We start from the raw sequence: 18,526 nt of genomic DNA, 5'->3' as shown, positions 1-18,526 counted from the left end.
GAGAAGAGAAAGATAAAAAGTGAGGAAAAAAGAGAGAGAAGGTTCTTAGCTGAGCAAAGAGAGAGAGAGAGAAGGAGAAAATGAAAAAGAGAGAGAATTTGAACTTCAGAAGTTGTGAATTTGCCAGGAAAGTCAAGTTAACAAGGTAAAAACAATGACTGCAGATGCTGGAAACCATTTTCTGGAGTAGAGTGGTGCTGGAAAAGCACAGCAGTTCAGGCAGCATCCGAGGAGCAGGAAAATTCGACGGTTCGGGCAAAAGCTCTTCATTCCTGATGAAGGGCTTTTGCCCGAAATGTTGGATTTTCCTGCTCTTTGGATGCTGCCTGAACTGCTGTGGTTTTTCAGCACCACTCTACTCCAAAGTCAAGTTAACAGGATGGAGATGAAGAGAGAAGGTAGTGATGTATACAAATATGTTGAAATATTGCCGCATTTTGATGAGAAAGTGATCAAAACCTTCTTTATTTCATTTGAAAAATTGGCTGGGGAGATGGAGTGGTCAGAGAAGATTTGTGTAATGCTCACCGTGGGCGGCACGGTGGCACAGTGGTTAGCACTGCTGCCTCACAGCGCCAGAGACCCGGGTTCATTTTCCGCCTCAGGCGACTGACTGTGTGGAGTTTGCACGTTCTCCCCGTGTCTGCGTGGGTTTCCTCCGGGTGCTCCGGTTTCCTCCCACAGTCCAAAGATGTGCAGGTCAGGTGAATTGGCCATACTAAATTGCCCGTAGTGTTAGGTAAGGGGTAAATGTAGGGGTATGGGTGGGTTGTGCTTCGGCGGGTCGGTGTGGACTTGTTGGGCCGAAGGGCCTGTTTCCACACTGTAATGTAATGTAATCTAATTCAGACTAAGCTGGCTGGCTTGCTAAGTGACGTATATGCAGTGCTGTCAGATGAGGGGTCAAGAGATTATGCAGATGCCAAACAGGGTATTTTGAGTGCTTATGATTTAATACCAGAGGTGTATAGATAGGGGTTCAGAAACATAAAGAAGGCACCAGGTCAGTCCTTTGTTAAGTTTGAAAGAATTAAACATAGTCATTTTGATAGATGGATGCAGGTCTTAAAAATAGATAAGACCTATGAGGCTCTAAGGAAGATTATTCTGCAGGGGAATTGAAAAACTCACTTCCAGAGATGATAAGAATTAATTTGGATGAACAGAAAGTTCAGGTAGTGAGAAGAGTGGCAGAGATGGCAGATGAATACGCATTGCTGCATAAGGCAAGCTTCTGGCAAGAATTTCATCCTGTGAGGGATAGAAGTTGGGAGAAGGGGAGATCCGGCACTACAAAACCAAGATTAGAGCACACTGGTAATAGTTTACCACAGGTGAGAAATGAAGCCCAAGAGGGTGATAAGGAGGTGAAAGGCTTCAGGTGTTTTGACTGTGCTACAGTGGGACACATACATTCACAGTGCTGGTGGTTAAAGAAAGGCACTGAGGGAAAAGATGTGGTAAAAGAGGCTAAGCCAGTGGCATTAGTGGAAATAGTAAAGGAAACCTGAAGAAGAGCAGAGGAGCTGCAGGAGCCTTGGCAGAGGCTGGATATTGAGTTATTACCCTATCTCTCGAAAGACTTCACCTCTGTGTAAAGTTTACTCAGGAAGAGTAGGGGAATAGGGCAAGAAGTTACAATTTTGAGAGATAGCGGATCTAATCAGTCTTTAATCTTAAGAGATGAACGTAGTTGCCCCCTTTCTGACATGTTATCTGAGAGTGTGGTAATTTGTGGAATAGATGGGCAGAAATTTAGCATTCCCCTGTGAAAGATCAGGCTGGAGAGCCAACTCAAGGCTGGGGTGGGGAAGTAACAGTGGAAGTGATTGACACAGTGTCAGTTCCAGGAATACAGTTGGTTCTTGGGAACAATTTAGCAGGATTCAAGGTGGGAGTGACATCCCTTGTTGTGGAGAAGCCAAAGGAAGACCAGGGAACTGAGGAATTTAAAGAAAAATACCCTAGGATTTTCCTAGACTGTGTAATAACGAGATCCCACTATCATAAGCCACAGTAAGAAGCAAAAACTAAAGAGAAAGATGAAGTAGTTGAGGTTCAGTTAGTGCATGCTCTGTTTGATGTAATGGTGCAGGAAAAACCTGGACAAGCAGAGTCAGGCAGAAGTATTAATTCTGAAAGGCTAATTTGCTTACAACAGAAAGACGAGATAATAAAAGATTTTATATATATATATATATATATATATATTAGATGCATACTCAGAAAAGGAATCAGAATGTATTCCTGAGGGTTATTATCTTAAAGATAAAACCCAAAGATGAAAATGGAGATCGTGGCAGGTTGGTACAGAGGAGAGATGGGTAGAAGTTCACCAGATTGTGTTGCTGGTAGCATACAGACAAGAAGTGATTTGGAAAGCGCACAAATTACCAGAAGGAGGTCACTGAGGTGTGAGGAAGACTCAGGCTAAGGTATGAAAGCATTTCTATTGGCCTGGAATGTACAAGAATATGGTTAAATTTTGCCGAACATGTCATACATGCCAAATGGTAGGCAACTCACAGGCAGTAATAAAACCAGCACCTTTGTTGCCAATTCCTGCATTTGAAGAACATAGAACATAGAAGAATACAGCGCAGTACAGGCCCTTCGGCCCTCGATGTTGCGCCGATCCAAGCCCACCTAACCTACACTAGCCCACTATCCTCCATATGCCTATCCAATGCCCGCTTAAATGCCCATAATGAGGGAGAGTCCACCACTGCTACTGGCAGGGCATTCCATGAACTCACGACTTGCTGAGTAAAGAACCTACCCCTAACATCTGTCCTATACCTACCCCCCCTTAATTTAAAGCTATGCCCCCTTGTAACTTTTCATGCGGGTTATGATTGAATGTGTAGGCCCCCTCTGGAAAACTAAAATTTGGAACCAGTACTTGCTAACCATAATGGATGTGTCTACCAGATTTCTGGAGGCAATTCCATTACAGAATATAAATGCGAAAAAGGTGGTAGAGGAGTTAGTATCTTTTTTCATGTGGTGTGGGCTACCCAGAGAGATTAGGCCAGACCAAGGGTCAAATCTTATGCTTGGCTGTTTAATGAAATCATGCTTAGCTTAGGCATGTCGCACTTTTAATCGCGTGCATACAATCCTGAATCCCAGGGAGCTTTGGAAAGATGGCATCAGACCCTGAGGATTACTCAAATGATTGGGATAAAGGTATCCCATTCGTATTGTTTGCCATTAGAGATGCCCCAAATGAATTGACTCAGTTTGCTCCCTTTGAGTTAATATTTGGACATGAAGTGCGAGGTCCTTTGAAATTATTTAAAGAAAACATTACAGGACCGAAATTGGAGATCTCACACTTGGATTATGTATCTGAGGTGAGGGAGACATTAAATCAGGTAAGAGAGTGAACTAAACTGCAGCAGAAGAGGGTGCAGCATAGAATGAAGCAGGTGGCAAATAAAATTTTGAAAACTCAGACATTTTCCCATGGAGATGATATGTTAGTTGTGTACCAGCAGTAGATAAAGATGCCGGAGAGGAAAAATCTATATTGGGTATGTCGTAAAAGACGTTGAAACTTTAGGGTAATAGACAGGAAACTGGAGAAGCAGGTTTTAGTTACTGCCACACAGAGAGGAATCAAATCCAGATGTCATGGAGTTTGATGTGTCTCAAAATATGTTAAATAATGAGCAAGTCTTTGAGGAGTGGCATTGATTAGTGAACTGTCTATCTCAGGAGCAAAGAGCCCAGTTTGTTGCAGCAGTATGAGGACGTATGCAGGAATGGGGAGGACTAATATTGTTGGGCATGAGGTGAAAGAAGGGAATGTTGTTCCAATAAAACAACACCAATTCAGACTTAATCCTTTCAAAGCCACACAGGTCTAGGAGCAAGTGAACAAAGATGTCATCAAACCCGAATCAGAGGGATTAAAGATAGCCGCTCGTCTTAGTTTGCAAACCTGACTGGACTCAATGATTTTGTGTGGACTATCAGAAAATCTATGCTGTAACAAAATTGGACTCATACCCAATACCACAATTGGAGGGCTGTAACGAGAACATTGAACAAGCCAGTTACATCACAACATTTGACTTACTGCATGGAAATTGGCAGGTACCTTTATTAGAAAGAGCAAAAGAAGTTTCCATGTTTGTCACCTCAAATGGGCTATATCAATTCAAAGCGATGCCTTTTGGAATGAAGAACACACCAGCCACATTCCAAAGTCTCATGAACAGAGTTGTGGCTGGATGAAAGTAAACTGTGCTGTTTAGCTGGATGATGTAGCGATCGTTAGTGAGTCATGGAAAGATCGCGTAGTACAACAAGCAGAGCTTTTTGAACGATTACGAGAAGCAAAACAGGTAATAAACTTAAAGAAAACAGAATTCGCGAAGGCAGAGGTGACATTCTTGGGACATAACATGGGTCATGGAAGGCTGACCCCAAGGAATATGAAGATGAAAGCCATTGAGGAATTTCCACAACCATCCTCAAAGAAAAAGGTGCTTCGATTTTTGGGGCAAAGCGGATTTTACCGGATGTGTGTTCCAATCTACAGCAGCATGGTGGCACCGCTAACAGATTTACTAATGAACACAAATTTTTGGTGGCGGGAACAATGCCAGGAGGCATTTGACAATTTAAAAGTAGTATTAACCACGGCACCAGTTTTAGCTACACCAAATTTTTTAAAACCCTTCAAAGTTGCATTTGATGCTAGCGATATAAGAGTTGGAGCTGTACTGCTACAGGAAGTCGATGATGGAATTGAATGGCCAGTTAGATACTTTTCAAAGAAATTTGACATTCACAGAGAAAATAATGTACCACTGAAAGAGGATTATTGAGTTTGGTACTGGCCTTACAACATTTTAATGTTTATGTGATGAACAATGTGTCGGAGCCAGATGTGTACATGGATCACAATCCTCTAACATTCTTGGAATGATTTAAAGTCAAAACTGTGAGACTGTTTCATTGGAGTCTTATATTACAGACTTTTAATTTACATATTGTAAATGTTGTAGATCATAACAATGTGATAGCAGATGCGTTATCGCAGATTTAAAGGAAAAAGTATAGGTCAAATTGGACAGATTGCAGCATGTATGTGTGCAGAAATTTTTATGAACTTAGAATAATGACCCATGTACTTCCGTGAATTGAGGAGAAATCATTGAGTCTTCACGATGACTCTCAAGGGGACATCCATCACACTGATCCAACAGTGAGTGGATCCAGAGTGTAAGGCAGACTCCCTGAATCTGCTTGAAACCAGTGAAAGTCATTAGAGAGCGAACATCAAGGAACAGCATGTCCCCCCCCCCCAGTCACAAGGACTATCTCAGAGAACTCTTGGAAATGGGACCAGCCAACTGCTTTCCCAGTCTTCCCCTCCATCCATCACATCCATGTTTATTCTGTCTTTGCCTATCTAGCGATGTATGCAAGAGGTGTTTAAAACAGAGTTAGAATATTAAACAGTAGAGCGATATGTTGAAGGTGGGCAGTACGGTGGCACAGTGGTTAGCACTGCGGCCTCGCAGCGCCAGAGACCTGGGTTCAATTCCCGCCTCAGGCGACTGACTGTGTGGAGTTTGCACGTTCTCCCCGTGTCTGCGTGGGTTTCCTCCGGGTGCTCCGGTTTCCTCCCACAATCCAAAAATGTGCAGGTCAGGTGAATTGGCCATGCTAAATTGCCCGTAGTGTTAGATAAGGGGCAAATGTAGGGATATGGGTGGGTTGCGCTTCGGCGGGTCGGTGTGGACTTGTTGGGCCGAAGGGCCTGTTTCCACACTGTAAAGTAATCTAATCTAATGTTTGTAAGTGTTTATGGGTAGCTGCCATCCATTCATCTGCAATGAGTAGTGATTCTCGTGATGTTCTGGCACCTGCCGAGTGCTCTCTGTGAATTTGGTTCCAAAAAAGAGGTAAAAGTGGGATTTGCGTGCTTCTTAAAATCGTGACCATTTGTGATGCCTCCTGGATTAGTGTGTCATGATTTCTAGAGCAATACCAGGGAAGAGGAATAAGGTTAGGGGGCTTGGCCAGGAATGATTTAAAAGAGAAGCAATGAGGATTTGGGTGTGTTATTAGTGAACAAAGCAAGTGAAGGAAGGCGTAAGGTTTGCTTCTGCATTGAAGTCTTGGCTCTGGAACTGGCAAAAGATTTCCTACACATTACAGTGTTTTTATTGATAGTCTTCAAGGAACTTTCCAAACCCACATTGATTGAATTGGTGAATGAACCAAAGGCACCTTTACCTGACAGAGCTGAGAAGGTGCAGGCATTTGAGGAACTGGCATGGCACTTTATTTTAGAGAAAATAAACTGGAAAGGAGGTGATCTGGTGAGAGAAACGTTGGAATCCAGTGATACTGAGATCCTCTTATAGCAGCTTGAATCTGACGAAAGATGTGAAATGAAAGCACAAGGTGCTGGAGAAACTCCACAGGTCTGGCAGCATCTGTTTTTAGAGAAAGCGAGTTAACATTTCCCACTCTTCCTGCCTGCCATAGGGGTATCAGAGGGATTTACAGCTTAATGATCATCAACACATTTGGCCTCATTATGAATTTATCTTCCTTGGCCATTGGTCCTGGAGTGGGACTTGATCCAAGGGTGTCTGATTCAGATGCAAGGACTCATTGTGTATTTAGGCTCAACTTGTATCAGCCCTTTGTTCCCGTCCAGTTGGAGTTCTGTGGCAGTTGCAATCATCATGTTATTAAAAAGGACAGAGAGCCATTGAGGACGATGCAAAATAGCTCTGCCAGCATGAAAACAGATCCATGAAGTTATTTGTAACACGGAAAGATAATAGACAATAGAATTATCAATAGACAATAGGTGCAGGAGTAGGCCATTCTGCCCTTTGAGCCTGCACCACCATTCAATATGATCATGGCTGATCATCCTTAATCAGTATCCTGTTCCTGCCTTATCTCCATAACCCTTGATTCCACAATCCTTGAGAGCTCTATCCAATTCTTTCTTAAATGAATCCAGAGACTGGGCGTCCACTGCCCTCTGGGGCAGAGCATTCCACACAGCCACCACTCTCTGGGTGAAGAAGTTTCTCCTCATCTCAGTCATAAAGAAGTTCAGGGAATGAAGAAGTTCAGGGAATTCTTACATCACCATGCCGTTATGATCCCAGCAGGTGACAACTCTGGATAAGACAGAACTCAAAATGAAATCGGGCCCAATAGATTGTGTTTCTTTTAGCTGAATTGTTGGTAATTCTCTGAATCAAGACACACAAGCCTGTTGATTGTCTTTTCAACAACAAATAGGAATTTATTTCACAATATAAAAGAAAAATGACAATAAATCAATTCAATTTTTTATCGAAATGTAGAAAACAGTTTAAAAGATCTAAAATCCAGAGTAAAGCAAATTCTGATTTGTTAATATCCTTAAGGGAAAGAAACAGCCACCCTTACCAGGCCTGGCATACATGTGACTCCAGGCCCACATCAATGTGGTTGACTCTAAACTGCCCTCTGCCCTCATTTGACTGGGTATTTAGTGCTGGCCAAGCCAGCCCAATGCTCTCATCCCATGATTTAAATAAAAATCCCCTCCCCACTCCCTGACTTGCTCCCCTCTTTGAGGAGAAAGTGAGAACTGCAGATACTGGAGATCAGATTTTGCCTGAAACATTGATTCTCCTGCTCCTCGGATGTTGCCTGACCTTTTGCTTTTCTAGCACTACAGTCTCAACTCTTGCTCTCCTCTTCCTGCACTCCACATTGGAACCCTTTCCCACCTGGCACACTTGCACCTGTCACCCTAACCCTGTCCTAGTTGGTATCCTGCTGAGCTGGCACTCATCCCTGGCACCCTATTTACTCCATCCCTATACCAGTCTGCCTCCCTACCCTCCCAACACTGAACCCTCACACTTACCTGACATCCTTAAATTTTAACAACAACTGCTAAAGTGACTGCCTGTGATTCTTTAAATTTCGACCTCACATTGCATTGAAGGTTTCCTTTTAATTGCAGAAGGTGGCAGTTGACAGCTGTTTGCCTTCCTGTGATATTCTGTGCTCCACAAAAACTGTCAGAATAGAAATACGGCTCTACATTTCTGAAGGAGTCCTGATTCCAGATATGTGACCAGTAACAGCTCCATCTGACAATCAGAAAGCCGCAGCTCAGTGACACCAATACCTTAATTTATGAGATTTGGGGAAAGTCTTTGTGAAACGGAGTGGTAATTGGAGAGAGATTGCCACTCAGTGGAAATTCCAACCCGTTGAGATTAGACTTTTTGCATTTATGGTGTCCCTGACTTCTCTTGTCAGCCATGGTTGCCTCATCCTTCCCTTAGTATGTTCCTTCTTCCTTGGGATGAATTTCTGCTGTGCCTCCCAAATTACACCCAGAAACACCTGCTATTGCAGTTCCGCTGTCTTCCCTGCTGGACTCCCTTCCAATCAACTCTGGCCAGCTCCTCCCTCATGTCTTTGTCTTAATCTTTGCTCAATTGTAAACCTGTTACATGTGATTCAATTATCTCCTTTTCAAACTGCCATGTGAATTCGATCATCTCACGGTCACCGGTTCCTTGGGATTCTTTGACCTTAAACTCCTGAATCAACTCTCATTACATCTGTACTACACCGTCTGAGAGACACAGGAATGAGGGCTTGAGGGCTGCAACAATTGGGAGGATCCACTTCGGGGCCAGGGTGGAGTTGAGGATGGGGAATAGTAAATGGTTTCATGTTGTGGATGGGCTGAATCTCCAAACGAAGAGCAGGGTGAGCTCAGCCGAGAGCACTGCAGCTCCCTCTAGCCCTAAGGTGCAACCATGAATGACCTTTCCTCCAACGATAGGTCAGAAATGATTGCATAATGTTCAGCACCATTTGCGACTCCTCAGACACTGAAGTCCATGTTGAAATGCAGCAAGGTCTTGTCAAAATCCAGGATTGGGCTGACGTGTAATAAGTAAAACCTGCATCACACATGTGCCAGGCAGTGACCCCCCTCCCCCCAACTCGACTAAGAGGCAATCTCATTGTTGTTCCTTAACATTCAGTGGTATTACCATGACACAATCCCCCACTATCAATATCCAGGAGTTATCGATGACCCGAAACTCACCTGCACTCATCATGTAAACACAGGGAGAGCAGGTCAGAGCCTAGGTATCCTGCAGTAAGTAACTGACCTTCTGACTCCTCAAAGACTGTCCACCACTTGCAACCCCCAATCAGGCGTGTGGTGGATGACTTGCCTGGATGGGTGCAGTTCCAACAACACCCAAGAAGCTTGACCCCATCCAGGATGAAGCAGCCCCTTGATTGGTATCACATTCACAAATGTCCATACCATTACCGACGCACAAACACAACAGTATGTACACTCTGATACAGAGCTCCCTGCCCTGAGAGAGACACTAGGCAGGAGAAGGTCAGCTCCAGGAACACAGTGACAGATACATTTTCTTCTGGAAGGAGGAATTTAGGAAGAACATAACTCCATGGAGATGGAGTAGGGGGGAGAGGATGCTGACTGAGAATGTGACAAGCAAAGGAAAGGGAAGGAATGGGTTCACAATCTGTAGGAGTTGAATTCAGTATTGAGCTCAAAGTTGTAAATGAGAATGTCTGGGGAAAGGTCACTGGAGCTGAAACATCAGCTTTGACTCATCTCTACAAATGCTGCCAAACCTATTGAGCTTTTCCAGCAAATTCTGTTTCTGATTTCCAGCATCCACAGTAACTTTGGTTTTTATCAGATTTCCTCTCATCTACCTTCTCTCCAGAGAGAATAGCCCCAACATCTTCAATCTGTCCTTGTCGCTGAATTTCCTCATCCTTCGAACCATTTTCATAAATCACCTTTACACTCATTCTCCAAAGCAGTCATATCCTAACTGCACACAATACTTCAGCTGGGAATGAACAAGGGTCTTGTATAAGTTCCACAGCAGCTCCCTGCCCTTGTACAGACGGACGGAGAGTGAGGTTAATAAAGCAGGCAGTGTCCTCGGAGTGTGCAGGAAGTGATTGACAAGAATGATTCGAGGAATGAGGAACTTCAGGGATGAGGAAAGATTGAAGATGTTAGGAACTTTCTCTGTGGAGAGAAGGCAGCTGAGAGGAAATCTGATTGAGATTTTCAAAATCATGAGCAGGCTGGACAGAGTAGATAGAGAGAAGATGTTTTTGCCTGTAAAAGGAACAAGAACAAGAGGGGCATAGATTTAAAGTGATCTGCAAACGAAGGAAATGTGATCCGGCCTGGAACTGTGGTGGAGGCAGGTTCACCTGAGCCTTTCAAGAGGAGATTTGTTGCTGATTTGGACTGAAACGGTCTGCAGGGATACAGGGAAAACAAAGGAGATTGGCACGAGGTAACGATGATCGTTTGAAGAGCTGGTACAGACACAATGGGCAGGATGGCCTCCTTCTGTGCTGTAACAATTCTCTGATTCTTCTCTTTCCCCTTGAGTCTACATTCGTTCCCATCCCCATATCATCCTGGCCCTGATCCACATAGCTCCCTCCACCCATTGTCCAAGCTCCTGTTTCTGGAACGTTCAATAACTCCCCGCCCCCTGAAACCATTTGCTACCACAGCCCTAAAATTCAATTCATCTACATTTCACTCCTCCTATCTCAAATATCCAGTATCCAGTGCCTCAGTCTAACCCAATGAGCCTACTGTAGAATGCACAGACCTACCAATGAGACCTATCCCTCTCCCACCATAGTTGACTGGAAATCACATACCTCCACATGATCTGCTTTAATTTCAACAAGGTCTTTGAGAAAGTGCAACACCAGAGGCTGCCAAATAATGTCATAGCCCATAGTGTTAGGAGCAAGGTACTGGCATGGATTGGGATTGACTGGCTGGCAGAAGGCAGAGAGTAAAGGTAAAGGATGTTAACCAGTGACTAATGGAGTCCCATTAGTGTCAGTCTGGGGTCTAGAGATGTTCATGTTATACATTATTGATATGGTCATTGCAACTGAGGGCACTGCTGCTAAGGTTGCAGATGACACAAAGCTATATGGTGGGACAGGTAGTGTTGAAGAAGTGAGGAGGCTGCAGATTGATGTGGACAGGCTAAAAGGGTGAGCGAAGACGTGGTGGATCGAATACAGTGTTGGAAAGAGTGAGGTTATGCACTTTGGTAGGTAGAATAGATGCGTAGACCACCTTTTAAGAAGGGAACGGCTTCAGAAATCTAAAGCTGAAAGGGATTTTATAATCCTAGTTCAGGATTCTCTCAAGGTTAACATTCAGGTTCAGTTTATGGTTAGGAAGGCAAATGCAGTGTTGGCGTTCATTTCAAGAGGGATGGAATACAAGAGCAGGGGTGTAGTGTTGAGGGTACACAAGGCACTGGTCAGACTGCATTTGGAATATTGCAAACAGTTTCAACAATGTACTTTAGGAAAGATATGTTGGCATTTGAGGGACTTGGTCAGAGCAATTCAGGTTTACATCTTGTTTGTTTGACGACTCAGAGTCACTCAGAAGGGCTGGGTAAACGTCCTAGTGCCTTCTGAATCATCTCTTTTGGGTTATTAAGACAATTCCCCAGTTTCTAACAATTGCTTCAAGGCATTGCCCCCCCCCCCCCCCCCCGCCCCCTGTATAAGTGAAAGAAGGAGACTCACAAGAGTATCGCAGAGTCACATTGTGTATTGAGGAGTCTATTTGATGGATAGATATTGAAGGTTCATTTACTTGACCATAATGTGGTTATTTTTAGAGGTTCAGTGCTTCAGTCAGAATCTTTGTGCAGAGTTGACAGACATGGGAGTCCGGTAGTGGGACAACTGGACAGCATTATTCAGTGTCACATCAGTCCGGTAGTGGGCGGCACGGTGGCACAGTGGTTAGCACTGCTGCCTCGCAGCGCCAGAGACCCGGGTTCAATTCCCGACTCAGGCGACTGACTGTGTGGAGTTTGCACGTTCTCCCCGTGTCTGCGTGGGTTTCCTCCGGGTGCTCTGGTTTCCTCCCACAGTCCAAAGATGTGCAGGTTAGGTGAATTGGCCATACTAAATTGCCCGTAGTGTTAGGTAAGGGGTAAATGTAGGGGTATGGGTGGGTTTCGCTTTGGCGGGTCAGTGTGGACTTGTTGGGCCGAAGGGCCTGTTTCCACACTGTAATCTAATCTAATCTAATCTCACACTGTATGTTGCCATTGCACTGTGAGAAAACCCAATTTCACCTTAAGTAGGAAATTATGAATTACAAAATACCGACTTCAATACCAGCACACAATCCAAAAATGAAACTCAAACAAGAACTCAATGGAAACAATTCCAAGCATTTACTTACCCACAGCGACAGAGAGCATTAGGGATAAGATGAAGAATTTCAGGAAAAACATTCCTAATAAAAGTGTTTTTTCAATTGCTGTCCTTTCTCAGACTTGCGTTGCAGTATCTCTGTAACTTGGAGTGGCGTGAGGTCTTTGCTTAAAGTACAGCACAGATAGAGGAAGGAGGAAGTGGGCTGGACAAAAATGAAGAAATTTGCTGGAAATATACTGACACATTTCAGATCAACACTGAGGCTATGCTTCCTGTTTCTCTCCATCTCTCCGGATGCAAGTGAGCTGCTGAGGTGTGAGGTTGAGCTCCACAGTGAATAATTTCAGCATTACAGGCACAGTACTAGCAGCAAAGTGGTGTCCACGTTGTGTCCATTCATATCCCTGACATGAACTGTGTCTCTGATAGGAACTATCCCGCAAGGTAACCTTGTCTCCTACAGGAACCATGAAGATTGAGATTTGTCACAGGTTTCTGCCTTTCTCCAATCAGGATCCTTCACAGAAATAGCAGCCCAAGGGGAAATTAACATGTATGAGAGGAGACTGCTAATTGGGTTGAATGTGGATTCTGATTGGTGGAAGTGTTGCCACACACATTCTGATTTCATTGTTGGGTGGCTGAAGAGTGAAGTATGAGGCCACAACTTTCTAATAATTGCTTCAAAATCTTTTTTTAAATAATGAATTCAGCATTACAATCATTTAAAGCAATAGGGAGCAGGGTATTTGGAGATAGCTGATTCCCTTTGATAACATCGAATCTACATTGCAATAATTAATCAATAAAATCTTCACTGAACAAGAAATGTTGGCCACAGCTCAACCTGAAGATAGTTGCAGATAATTCCCCTTTAAACTTCCCAGAATCTTCCATTTCATCTGTTGTTGGATTTGATATTCAAATAAATCTCCTGAAATCTGTTCATTCTTTTCTGGGACAGGGGTGTCACTGGCTGAGCCAGCATTTATTGTTTGTCCCTTGCCCCATTGAGAAATTAGGGGTGAGCTGCCTTCTTGAACCACTGCAGTCCATATGGTGAAGGTGGACCCACAATACCCTTAGGGAGGGAATTCCAGGATTTTGACTCAGTCACACTGAAAGAACGCAATTGAGTTCCAAGTCAGGATGGTGATTGGTGTTCCCATGTGACTGCTGTGCTTGACCTTCTAGGTGGAAGTGGCCGTGAGGTTTGAAGGTGATGTCTGAGGACCTTTGTTGATGTTCTGCAGTGCATCTTGCAGATAATACACACTGCGGCTACTGAGTGTCGGTGGCTGAGGGAGTGGATGCTTCTGGATGTGGTGATAATCGAGAGAGATCGATGGGTGACCTTGTAGAGGTTTATAAACAATGAGAGTTATAGGTAAGGTGAATGAGCGGTCTCTTTTCTGTAGAGTGGGGGATTTCGGGCATATCGTTAAGGTGTGGAGTGAAATATTTAAAAACAACATGAGGACCAACTTGTTTTTTACACAGAAAGTGCTTCATGTGTGGAATGAACTTCCAGTGGAAGTGATAGATGCAGGTACAGTTGCAATGTTTAAAAGACATTTGGCTAAGTACATGAATAAGAAATGTTATGAGGGACCTGGGTGAAGTGCAGAGGGGTGGGACTAGTTTAGATTGGAATTATTGTTGGCGTGGACTGGTTGGACTGCGTATGTGTTTCCATGCTGTATAACCCTATGACTGTACGTGGGCTGCTTTCTCCTGGATGGCATCAAACATCTTGAGTATTGTTGTACCCATCCAGGCAAGTGGGGAGCATTCTATCACTTTCCTGTTGTGTACCTTGTAGGTAGTGGACAAGCTTTGGGAGAAAGTGAGGACTGCAGATGCTGGAGATCAGATTCAAAAAGTGTGCGGGAAAAGCACAGCCGGTCAGGCAGCATCCGAAGAGCAGGCGAGTCAATGTTTCGAGCATAACCCCGACATCAGGAATGGGGGGCGGGAGGTTGGTGGGAACCAAAGGGGCTGAGAGATAAATGGCAAGGTAATGGAGCTCGGGCGAAGGGAGCTGGGATTGCGAAAGGTTGATGAGGGTGGTTGGGTGATGGTGATAGGTTGGAACGGAGGGTGGAGCAGATTGATGAGAAGGAAGATAGACAGGTAGGGCATTTCAAGAGGGTCATGCTGAGTTGGAGGGTTGTATCTGTGATAAGGTAGGGGAAGGTGAGTTGAGGAGTTGTTGAAATCGACATGGGATCAATGTCGATGCCAGGGTTGTAACTGTACTGGAACAGCTTGGCTATGGGTGCAGCAAGTTCTGGTGTGCAAGGGTTCACAAGTTGGACACTTTGGTGTCAGCGACCATAGCCTTTGCAGCATCCAGTGCCTCAAACTGTATCTTGATATCATTTAACTGTGGCCAAACCATTTACAATAACTCACAGTGAAAATAATTCATCAGCAAATAACTCAATCCCAGTGGATGTGTCATAAAGCTGGTCTGGTTTTGCTAAAAGCTGTTCCTTTTCTCAAGGATACTGTGTCCTTGGTTTTCTTTCAGAGGGGTCATAAAACTCTCCTGCCTCTGATTAGACTGGTTTGGTACAGAGAATAAAGTGTATTGAGAAGCCTTTTTTGTTTGTATGTAAATAGATGAGACTTCAGGCCAAAGTGGTCATGTTTTAGAAGTGATCTGTCTATTGAAAGGGGGGTGGTTAGCTCTCTAGCTGGGCAGTTCCGTTCGGAACTAATTTGGAGTTCAGTTGTGTGAAATCAGGCTGCAAAATTCTCTCTCCTTCTGCCCTTCTAACTTCAACCTGTAAGCATTTTTTCCATTTTAACTTTTTTAAAGGGAGTTTGCTTATTGGGACTGTTATAGATAAAAACAATGACTGCAGATGCTGGAAACCAGATTCTGGATTAGTGGTGCTGGAAGAGCACAGCAGTTCAGGCAGCATCCGAGGAGCAGTCGTGCTGCCTGAACTGCGGTGCTCTTCCAGCACCACTAATCCAGAATATTGGGACTGTTATGTTTATTTGGAATACCATAATTAAGTCTAGTTTGGATATACTGAGTTGTGTAGGCATTCTCTATTCTGTTCTTTTTGTTTCATTGTGTAATGTTATGAATATATTTCTGTCTGCTTCAAAACGTGGTAGTGAACCCAGCTAACTTGCTCCGGGTAATTTTTACTGTACACTTACCGAAACAAATTGCAGAGTTATGATCTGGGTTGTCTGCTTAAGAATGTTTTGAATGATCTGACCTAGTCCATAACAGACTAGGGGCTCTTGCGGGATTTTAAACAGTGAGTAGTAGGTGTTAATGTCTTTATTTCGGGTGTTGGTTTGGTTGGGTAGACAAAGTTTGGGATAGTAATGGCTCTTTGAGTTGCCAAAAGTTTTCTGGAAGTAGATGCGGTGATTTTGAAAAGTTTTGCAAAAGGTGAATAAGACCAATCTCCAGGAATTAGCTGACCAATTGCGATTGGACCTGCCTGCTTCTGTGAGGAAAGGAGAGATAATTACAGCAGTAGCTCAGCATTTAATCTTGCAGGAGAAACCATCAGAATCTATAGAGATGGTCAGAGTTCAATTGCAAATAAATCAGCTTGATTTAGAGGAAAAATGTAAGGATAGGACAGCAGAAATGAAACAGTTTGAGTTACGATTAAAAGCAGATGAGAGGGAAGAAGAGAGAGCAACAGAAGAGAAAGAAAAAGAGAAGGACTTTGAACTTCAAAACTGACACTTAAAGAGGAAAGTCAGCTTAAAAGATGAGATAAAAGCTGAGGGTAGGCTCAGTGAGGAAGTCGTGCAAACTCGTGGAAGAGCAGAGAGTTAAAACAGCAAGGTTAGCAGCTGAAGTGGCTGATGATTATGAGCTGGTCCATAAAACACGGTTTGGATTCCAGAATCAATTTCAGTCCATGAGGGATAGAAATTGGGGCAAAGAGAAATCCTCATGTGGAAAGGGAAAGTTAGATCTCAGTGAAGATCATAAGGATAACTTACCACAGGGTAAAAAAGAAGCCCTTCACGGGGACAAAAAAGTTTAAAAAGCTCCAGTGTTTTCATTGTAATAAAGTGGGCCTCAGGAATTTACAGTTTTGATGGGCTAGGAGAAAACCAGATGTTGGAAAACCGGGCAAGCCTGGGAGCTTGGTTGGACTAGTAACAAAGAGCTCAAGGACAGTTAGACAACTGCCTCAGAATGAACAAGATGGTCAGAGGTCGGTTCAGGAGGAAGTGTCAGATCTGCTGAAAAAATATACATGCAAGGGTAACGTTTTTGTTAACATCGGACAAGAGTAGCAGGTAAAGAGGTTACAATATTAAGGGTCACATGGTTCTCTCAGTCTTCATGCTTAAGGATGAGGAGTTATGTACTCCTGAGGGACTATTGCCAGAAAAAGAACTGGTAATAGGAATTCATGGTGAGTCAAAACACACTCGATTATGTAAAGTGAGGCTGGAGAGTCCAGAGAAGAATAGATAATTTGCAGTATGAGTACTGGACAAACTCTTCACTCCAGGAATACAATTTGTCCTTGCAAATGATATAGCTGATTCACTGGAAGGCATGCTGCCTACTCTAGTTGAAATGTTTGGGTGGCACAGTGGCTCAGTGGTTAGCACTGCTGCCTCACAGCTCCAGGGACACAGGTTCGATTCCCACCTCGGGACTGACTGTGTGGAGTTTGCACATTCTCCCTGTATCTGTATGGGTTTCTTCTGGGTGCTCCGGTTTCCTCCCACAATCCAAAGATGTACAGAACAGGTGAATTGACAATGCTAAATTGCCCATAGTGTTAGGTGTATTAGTCACGGGTAAATATTGGGAGGGGGGGGGGGCAATCTAGGTCTGGGTGAGTTGATGTGGACCTGTTGGGCTGAAGGGCCTGTTTCTATACTGTAGGGCATCTTTAAAAAAAGCCAGTGGAGACACAGGCAACTGAAGAAATGAAGGATGTTTATCCAGGAATTTTCCCAAATTGTGTGATCACAAGATCTTAGAGACACAAGATGAAGCAGGAGAGATCAAAAAGCATTGATAAGGAAGCTGACATAGCTGTATCCAAGGCTTTTTTTGTTCAGATAAGTGGGACAGCAACTATGTAAACATGAAAGTATCTTTAGCTGTGCTACACTTATTGAATTGCAGCAGAAAGATGAGATGTTAAAACAGTTGTATCAAAAGGCATATACAGAGGAGAGTGAATGGATTCCAGTGTGTTATTACTTAACAAATGATGTCTTAATGAGGAAATGGAGACCATCACACATTCAAACAGATGACAAATGGGTAGAGATTCATCAAATTGTTTTGCTAGTAGGGTATAGAAAGGAGGTGCTGCAAGTGGCGCATGTGCACTTGGAGGTCATTTAGGGGTGAGGAAAACACAGGCTAAGATGTAAAGACTTTTTACGAACAACAATGCAGCGAATGAATCAACCAAATTCAGTCCATTTGAATTAATGTTTGGGCATGAAGTAAGAGGACCGGTAATATTGATTAAAGAGAAATTAATAAGGCAGAGTTCAGAGACCACCCATTTGGACTATGTGTCAAATTTTAGACTACGATTAAATAGAGCTGGAGAGTTGGCTAGACAGCATTTAAAAGTATCACAGGATACAACAAAACAAGAAGCAGATAAGAAATCACAATTTCGCAATTTTGCAATTGGGGATATGGTATTAGTGTTACTTCCAGTAACAGGTGAGCCTCGAAAACCAAGGTTTAGTGGTCTATATCAAATTCAAAGGAAATTGTGTGAGGTGAACCACTTGATAATGACTCCAAACAGGAAAAAATCTCAGAGTGTGTCACGTGAACATGCTCAAAAGATATCTTGATAGGGAAGGAAAGCAAGAGGAGAAGGTGTTAATGATTACAGCACTGAAGGAAGAACCAAGTTCTGAGCATTCTGAATTGGACATTACTCAAATCAAATCGGACAATGAGAAAGCTGTCAAAAATTGGGATAAATTATGGAGTTACCTTCCACAAGAAAATCGAAATGACCTGAAAGAGTTATTACTATTACATGGGGAGATATGCAGAAATAGACTGGGAAGAACTAACCTAATTGTGCATGATGTAAATATAGGAGATGCTGTTCCGATTAAGAAACGTCCTTATAGGCATAACCTTATAAAGTTGGCACAGGTTCAGAAGGAAATATAGTGCATGCTTCAAGATGGCATAATCGAGGTGAGTTGCAGTGACTGGGGTCTCTCAAAGTCATGGTGCCAAAGCCAGATG

At 43.4% G+C, this 18,526-nt stretch overlaps 1 pseudogene across 1 annotated transcript in view; it reads right to left on the bottom strand.

The window, feature by feature from the left end:
- The window catches only part of LOC122552555 (immunoglobulin superfamily member 3-like), a 92,325-nt pseudogene that overhangs the window by 29,497 nt on the left and 44,302 nt on the right, over positions 1-18,526 (bottom strand). The window contains exon 6 of the transcript XR_015758332.1: positions 9,915-9,920. The product of XR_015758332.1 is annotated as an immunoglobulin superfamily member 3-like (transcript). The remainder of the gene's footprint in view (positions 1-9,914; positions 9,921-18,526) is intronic.

The sequence above is a fragment of the Chiloscyllium plagiosum genome, unplaced genomic scaffold, assembly GCF_037043375.1.
Source record: "Chiloscyllium plagiosum isolate Xiang-an unplaced genomic scaffold, Cpla_swu_hap1 HiC_scaffold_10, whole genome shotgun sequence".
NCBI lineage: Eukaryota > Metazoa > Chordata > Chondrichthyes > Orectolobiformes > Hemiscylliidae > Chiloscyllium > Chiloscyllium plagiosum.
The sequence above is the reverse complement of the archived record's forward strand: the minus strand, read 5'-3'. Positions and strand labels throughout refer to the sequence as shown.